Genomic DNA, 7819 nt, shown 5'->3' with positions numbered 1-7819 from the left:
TCAGTTGTGAACCTGTAAATTGCGATCATATTCATGCGTGGTTGCATGAACCTGCTTATCTTAATTAGATCATTTTTTAACCGAGCTTGACGGCGAAAAGATTAGGGATCGTTCATAGGTATATAATAATACTCGCTCCTCATGTCATCACGGCTGATGTTTCCTCAAAAGTATGTCACTGCCTGAATTTACCGTGGTAAGTAAAGAAAGCAGTGTTTGGTCAGCAAATAGCCATGACTTCAAAATTTTGATGATTTCTGGTCATGTGTCTGCCTCTTATATCTTTAATAAATACAAAAGATACACGCGTGCGTGCATGACTGCTGTGTTGTCTTGAGATCTAATCTCTACTGTGTTATTATGGTATAAGGTGCTTTCAGTTTTGACACTCAAAAACACAATCTGGAAGACTGGGACTTTCAGTATGCCTTTGCCTCCTCTGGAATGAGATCAATTCAACAGTCTTCAGTAAGTTGGTAAGACCTGTTCTTCCAATGGAGATTCGAACTGCCTGCGTGTAATTGAACTTTTCTTCTCCATCCCTGTAATGGTTTAGCACGTGCCATTTTCTTGGTGACCGCATTATTGCGGCCAGCGTTGCTTTATCTTTCCAGCAGCTATATTATACGTATATACATCTCAAATGAAAGGCAAGAAATGTCAAATTTACTTCTTTATATTGTTCATAAATAGAAAGAATCAGTGCAAATTTACTGGCTCAGACGCTCAGTTTGCAGGATACAACAAGAATTTCCTGAATGAAAAAAAAAAAGCCAAAGATTGAACTTCTAAACATGAAAGTTCAGGTATACACTCACACGCTCAACACAGTTGTGCTATTTTATTTCAGCAGAGACAGAGCACACTTTTAAAGGGATTCAAGTTCAGAAGCTCATGCTGAAACTTGAACAAGAATGTAATAATGAACTAAAATGAGAATCTATTAATACAAGTATACACGGTGAACAAGAATGGCCACAGACGACCTAAGCCTTCTAAGCAATTCTCACAAAAAGGTTGGACATCGAGTATCGACAGGAATGTCCAAGCTGTTTTCTTCGGGTTCTGTGGTTACTTCCCTTACATCAGACACTTCAGAAGAATGGGGATTATCCCACTCAGTGTCCCCACTGTAGGGATATCGACTCCCTCGTCATCCAACTCAACAATGTTCTCTGTAACCGGTATTGGATCTGTATCACTTACGCAAGCTTTATCAACATTATCATCTTCCATGTGCTTTGAAGCAGTAGAGCAGAGCTCCGAGCTCTCTTCACAAACCTGTATTGTGCTAGTCTCTTGCCTGCTGAAAAAACATATAATCTACCATTAAGCTGGCTCTAAAAGAATCTAGTTTTGAGAAACTTCCAACTGGATGAAAACAAAAGAAAATCAAATAATTATGGACGCCAAACCTTTGTATTTGAGATTGTAGAGCATCCACAAGGGCTAGGAGATCCTCCTTTTCTTTGATGGCAGACTCAAGTCGGCTCATGGCTTCTTTTATCCGGACGTCAGCATCTGCTGCTGAGACCCTAGCTTTCTCTTCAGCTCTGACAACAGCTGCTTCTAGAATTACAGCATTTCCTCTAGCTTTTCCTAGTTCCGAGCGCCACATCTGAGCTTCTTGAAGAGCAGAATCTCTCTCTGTAAGCAAACGATCTCTCTCTTCAACAACAAGCTTTGCTTTCTCCTCCGATTCCCTTAACTGAAACACAAATAATGACAACTTCAAATTTTTCATTGACATGAAGCATGTTCATGGTGGTCTGTATCTAATTTATAATCCTGTAACAACTAATAAGCGTTAGAAGTTATGTGTATTGCATTCGATGGTTACCCTAAGCAAAGATGCTTCAACTTGTTTCTCATGGTCTTGTTTCAGACGTTCAAGTTCTGACGTAAAAAAAACTTCTCTCTTCATCAATTGAACGTGCTGCAGAAGCAGCAGTTTCAGCTGCTTCTGCAGTCTCCTGTAATTTATCCGCAATCTCATTGATGGTAGAATCGCGTGCACGAATATCCTGCAACAATTGGTGGAGTTCATCGTCTTTAACTCGAAGGGTCTCCTGTTGGTTGCAGATGCATTGCCATTGACACAAAAATAGAAACAAGAAAACAATTTCGGTATCCAATGATCAAACTATAACATATTATAATTTTAGAAGTATCGCTTTGAAGACAGACCACAAAGTTATTCATCATATCAGCAGTGAATGCTTTGTTATACATGATAAGTTTATTGTCAACTTCTGCATCACAGGATTACAAATCAGTTTTCAGTCAGTCAGTGAACTTTTCTGAAGTAATTTTGTCATATATATAATCCAGCTATAGCAACAGGGTGATGGAATATATCTCCAGTTAGTTGCAGCAAATTCAGTATGCCAGGAAATTGGTGGTAACTGACAGAATTCCTGTTGATTTAGCAATATTTATGCTAATTCGGAAGAAAAAAAAAGTTATCTATACAGAGTAATATAGTTTCTCACAGTGCATAAATAGTTTCAGCAACTATATGACAACCCATTTGCAGGATTTTTTTAGCAGTATTATGTACATCAGCATTCAGCAATTCTAGCATTCACTGCTCAATTACTGAATATTAATTCAGGTACTCTTATGTACAAGTAGTATATGGAAGAGCATACCATCATTATTGTGAGATCATCTAATTGACCTTTGGTAAGTTTATTTGTAGTTGAGCCCAAAGCTGCCCGCAGGGAAATCTTCATTGCAGCTTCTACCTCCTTTGTTGCTTCAATTGCGGTGGCATTGGCTACAGCCACAACTGTTGCAACTGTTCCCAATTTTGCAGGACCATTCTCACCCAATGAATTCACGGCCTCCTTATGAGCCTGTAGGACCAACTGAGTCGCACTGCATATGAAGCAAGAAAAATATTACTAGGGTTCAAGATCTGCAGATATAACAGCAGTACACAAAATGGGAAATGACAGATCTGTGCACATGGACATATCATACATCAACCAAACGAAATTAAAGGCAAGGGATATTATATATAATGAGGCTATTGTAAAGCCATAACCTATATAGTTCTACGTTATATTGCATTAATTTAATAACACATTATGCATGGCATGTTTCATCAATGAGAGAACCAAGTGAAACCCTTTGCATGATGCTAGAAGCAACTGTTTCTTTGTCTCACTTTGGAACAATAAGCACCAGTAGCACTAACTATTTACAGGAAGCTTTCCTAATCATTGTAGAGCACCAAATAGAGCAGAATTTACACATTTCTGATTCTGAATTTAGAAATGCCACACAGCAAAATAACAAGGTGTTTCACATCTGCTAATTTTCTAACCCCTAAAGCTGGGAAGTGTTTACACATAAAAAGTCTACTCCCTCCATCCTGGAATACAATGAATCAAAGCATTCAAAAATTTTCTAGAGGCTAAGGAGGAGGTTTATTTTCAGGATCATTCTCACCCGATGCTACTCCCTACTCCTTAGCCTTCTCTAAATCCACTGACCACAGCCACCATGCATGCACTTTAATGAGTAAATTCCATGAATTTCCATTTAAATAAACCTACTGCTAAAACATTTGTGTGATTTGCCATGTAATGTGTGTGGTAACTAAGCAAGCCTTCTCTAAATCTGCCAATCACAGCCACCATATATGCATGAACTAAATAGATCAGAGTTTAAGTCAAGGATGCATGTTCTTCCAATACTGACACTTACATGTACAAATCAAACAGCAACCCACTATAGACCCAGTTGTACAAGTGCAAATAGCAGATTCAACATACATTCAATTAATGTTTATGTAATCTTAGTCAGTCCAGTGGCAGGGAAGAGATAGTCAAACAGTAATGCAAAACTCATGGTTGAGGATAAAATTGGTTTCAGGGAAAACAAAAGTTAAAAAGATAAATATAAGCAAGAACCGTAGATTATCAAAGCTTACTGTACAGTGGATACCCATGCTCTTGCAGCGCTGGGAGTTTCTGCACAAAGAAAGTATTCCTTTTTCTGTGGAGTTCCAATATCTAGAACACTAGTCAAAGAACACATCGAATCAAATCTAGACAAAAGGAGAAGAGAGTAAACATGATAACGCAAAGACACCCCATAAGGATACAGAAACAGCATCCATCGTATTTTGCCAGTCCACTGCACCAAGAGTTTGCACAGGTCATTACAAAGTTTCCACAGTGTACATCCGAAAGTCATGACGAACTGGAACAGAAGTAGGTCCATACTGAAAGTTCATAGGCGATAGCGTCACTGTGCTTGCTGAATCAAACAAAATTACTCCCCTAACATCCTTGTCACTCCTACGGACCCTACATAATCCAAAAAAATTTGGTGTCATTCATTTGGTGTCTCAGGTACCGCCTCTTTGGCGAAAAGGGAAACAGCTCTACAGTTACCGTACTTGTATTCTATCTTCCCAGTTGTTGGATCAAGTATGACCCAGCGCTCATTCCACTTTCTTAGCTGATATATATGAGTAAAATGAAGAAACATCATAAGTGGAAGCGACAACATGGAATCCAAACAAAAATTGCAATGCTATGTGAACGGAGAACGCCTCAGGACTCGCACATAAACTATATGGTTTATACACTACTACACTAGCAAGGAACTGAATTTGCAAATAAGAGGAAATGACAGTTGACAGGTAAACAATCAACAAATGTTAACTAGAGGCTCGCAACGGTATCCACGGGTCAGCAATAACAGTACATTTTGGCTTTCTAGCTGTTTCCTGCAGTAATTTGTACTGACGCCGAGACAGGGAACATGAACCAAACTGGAATCCAGAAAGAAGGGGAAATGAAGGGAGCGGATTTACCGTGTCGGATCGCTTCAAGAGGGGGCCCTGGAGGAGGTGGCGGGTGGAGGTGGAGGAGAGCTCGCGCCGCACCCGGTCCAAGCTGCTCTGCATCTCGCCCACCACCTGCGGTCCGCTCGACGCAAGAGTGAGGAGCAAGAGAAATTCCCAGCTCCCGGTGAGATCCCAGCTCAAATGATACGGAAACGCAAAGGAAAAAGAACCCGCCAGCGTCGGCCGGTAACTGGCTCGATCCGGGGAGAGAAGAAGCGAGGAGATGCCGGACTCACCGTGCTGCTGCTCCCGTTCGAGGCCATGGCTGCCTGCCGGTGCCGGCCGGACAAGAGGAAGAAGAGGAACCAAACCAAGACCGACCGACGACTGCTCTTTCCGTGCGTCTGACTGAAATGATGGCGGATTACAGTGTACGTGTTCTGGCTCCAGTTACGTATTTTGTATTTCTCTACAGTTGGGGGCGGAACGGGAACGGACACGTGGTCATCAGATATGGATAAGCAGAAGAGGTGATCGGATTGGAGATGGACTTGGAGTCCAGCCGCCGCCGCCTTCCGTCTCCAAGACGTGGCCCGATCAATAAATAGATAGATACCCAGGGCAATCGATCTCACGACGCCGTGATAACACCGAGAGGAGGAGATCCCCATATCCAATCCGCCGCTATAGCAGCGAATCATCATCGATTTGGAGAAGAGAACTAGAAGCGATCATGTTGTTGTCTAAAAAAGTAGAAGAGAACATGTGCGGCGACGGCGGCGAGGACTGGATTTACCTGCTCTCACAGCAGGAGGCGGTGGAGGAGGATGCCGAGGCGGAGCAGGCCGTCGCCGCCACCGACATCACCGCTGCAGGAGAGGAGAACAATAAGCCATCCAAGAACCCGGACGACGCCGGCGAAACCGCCGCCGCCGCCGAGGAGGAGGAGAAGGAGAGCAACGACGACGAGGAGGAGGGCAGCGCGCAGCCGTCGTCGGAGTCGGACAACAAAGCAGCAGCGCAGTCGTCGGCGTCGTCCAAAGACGGTGGCGCCGTCGCGCAGCAGTCGTCGTTGGACGACGAAGACCGCCGCGAAGAGGAAGAGGAGGAAGAGTACCCGGACTGGTACACCCCGGAAGAACTAGAAATCGAGAAGGCGTTCCGGGCCTACATGGCGGCTTGCCAGCGCGCCGACGCCAAGATCGACGACGGCGAATACGAGAAGGAGAAGGCGTTCCGGACCTACCTCGCGGCTTGCCAGCGCGGCCATGTCATGGAGAACCCCTACTACGACCGCTACAACAGCAGCAAAGACGACGACACGTACGGCGCCGAGCCGGCGTACCCGTACTACGGCGTGTACGGCAGCGGCTCGTCGGGCCCCGGTTCTCTCGGCCTCGGCTCCGGCTTCCCCGGCGGGTACGGCCCTGCTACAGGTTCATCCGGCTACGGCGGCTACGGTGGCTACAGCTACGGCGAGTCGACGTACCCATACGTGCCGGCTGGATACCGGACGGTGGTGTACCAAGCGCCGCCACCTGCCTTCAGCGCCAGCTTGTACCCGGTGTCGCCGCCTCTGGCGTACGTGTACCCGGCCCCCACCCCCGCGCCCGTGTCGATCCGCCGCCCCGGCTCCCACATCCGCTACTATTATTAGTCATAATTTAAATTCAATTTTTTTTAGAGTAGCACAACACAAGATTCAGTTTTTTTAGAGTAGTATACAACACAAGATTATGGATTTGCTGTATCCATGACTTGCTACTTTGCTAGCTAAGATCGGATGTGTCGAATTTAATTTGGTGGGTCAAGTGTCGTATTGTTTTGTGTGCAATGCAAGCTGCGGTTTGGTCTAATTTTGCACGATAATTAACCACCTTGCCATTTGTTCTCCTCCACGGCACCATAGTCTATCTGGCCATTGTTTTACGAGGTAACCTCCAGACCCGATTCGTTTTGCTGAAAAGATATGGCTGAAAGTACTGTTCGTTGATTCGTTGTGAGAGAAAAACACTATTTATTTGTTGAAATAGTACAACTCATAAAACAAGCGAACGGGCCATACTTGAAACTCTTTCGGGCAATCTATGAATTCGAGTATTCGACAGGTTTAAACTTCAGATAGACACCGCGCGCAAGAATAATAAGTAACAAAAAATCGTGGGAACTTCTGAGCAGGCCTGAAAGCCCAGTTTTTTCAGAATTTGCTGAATGACATTTCAACTCCTTTCGTCAGATAACATATTCAACTGCTGAATGACATTTCAACTCCTTTCGTCAGATAACATATTCAACTACGAGCAAATTCATACGGATCACTAGAGTTAACTAAATTGAAGCTCTAAATCGAGATCGTTTCTAGGATTCAGCCTTTGGAGTTTGGAGCCCACAAATAATCTGCCTTTGATGGCCGATCGTTTCTAGGATTCAGCCTTTGGAGTTTGGAGCCCACAAATAATCTGCCTTTGATGGCCCCGAGGTACTCACGGCTGACGTGGTCCTGTTCGGCTGGACTAATTGCTGCTGTGCTGATTTATAAAGTTAATTTATTGTGAGAGAAAAACACTATTCCCATGGCTGAAAAGTATAATTGATTCTGGCTGATAAACTCAAGCGAACAGGGCCATGTTAGGTTTGATCTCCCACGCCATTAGGCCCAACGGCCTTTGGGCCTTGTTCTCGCGCCCTGATCGGGGGCGTCCAACCCTACATGGTTGGTGGGCCCCCGTCGCGCAGCGCTATAAAGGAAAGGTGGGGGTCGGGGCTCGCAGTACGAGGTTTGCCGCACCGCCAGTCACCCCACCGACATCCTATCCCTAGACCCGATCTTGAGAAGGGGCGCTGCCAGCGACGGGAAGCACCACCGACGCCAGCAACGCCATCCCGACGCACACGCCGCCTGTCGATGTTTGACCACCGATAGCCTGCCACGGGGGTACCCGAGGCAGTATGTTCGGGCTTCGGCGTATGCTGAACTCGATGATTAACGCAAGAGACAGTCGATTTATCCTGGTT

General features: G+C 44.9%; 1 pseudogene; it reads right to left on the bottom strand.

The window, feature by feature from the left end:
• Window positions 1-660: 660 nt before the first annotated feature.
• On the bottom strand, window positions 661-5808 carry LOC136549361 (WEB family protein At5g16730, chloroplastic-like; annotated as a pseudogene).
• Between the last annotated feature and the right edge of the window lie 2011 nt (window positions 5809-7819).

This window comes from Miscanthus floridulus, chromosome 4 (genome assembly GCF_019320115.1).
Source record: "Miscanthus floridulus cultivar M001 chromosome 4, ASM1932011v1, whole genome shotgun sequence".
Lineage (NCBI taxonomy): Eukaryota > Viridiplantae > Streptophyta > Magnoliopsida > Poales > Poaceae > Miscanthus > Miscanthus floridulus.
Note: the sequence above shows the minus strand (reverse complement) of the source record. Positions and strands in the feature narration are given on the sequence as shown.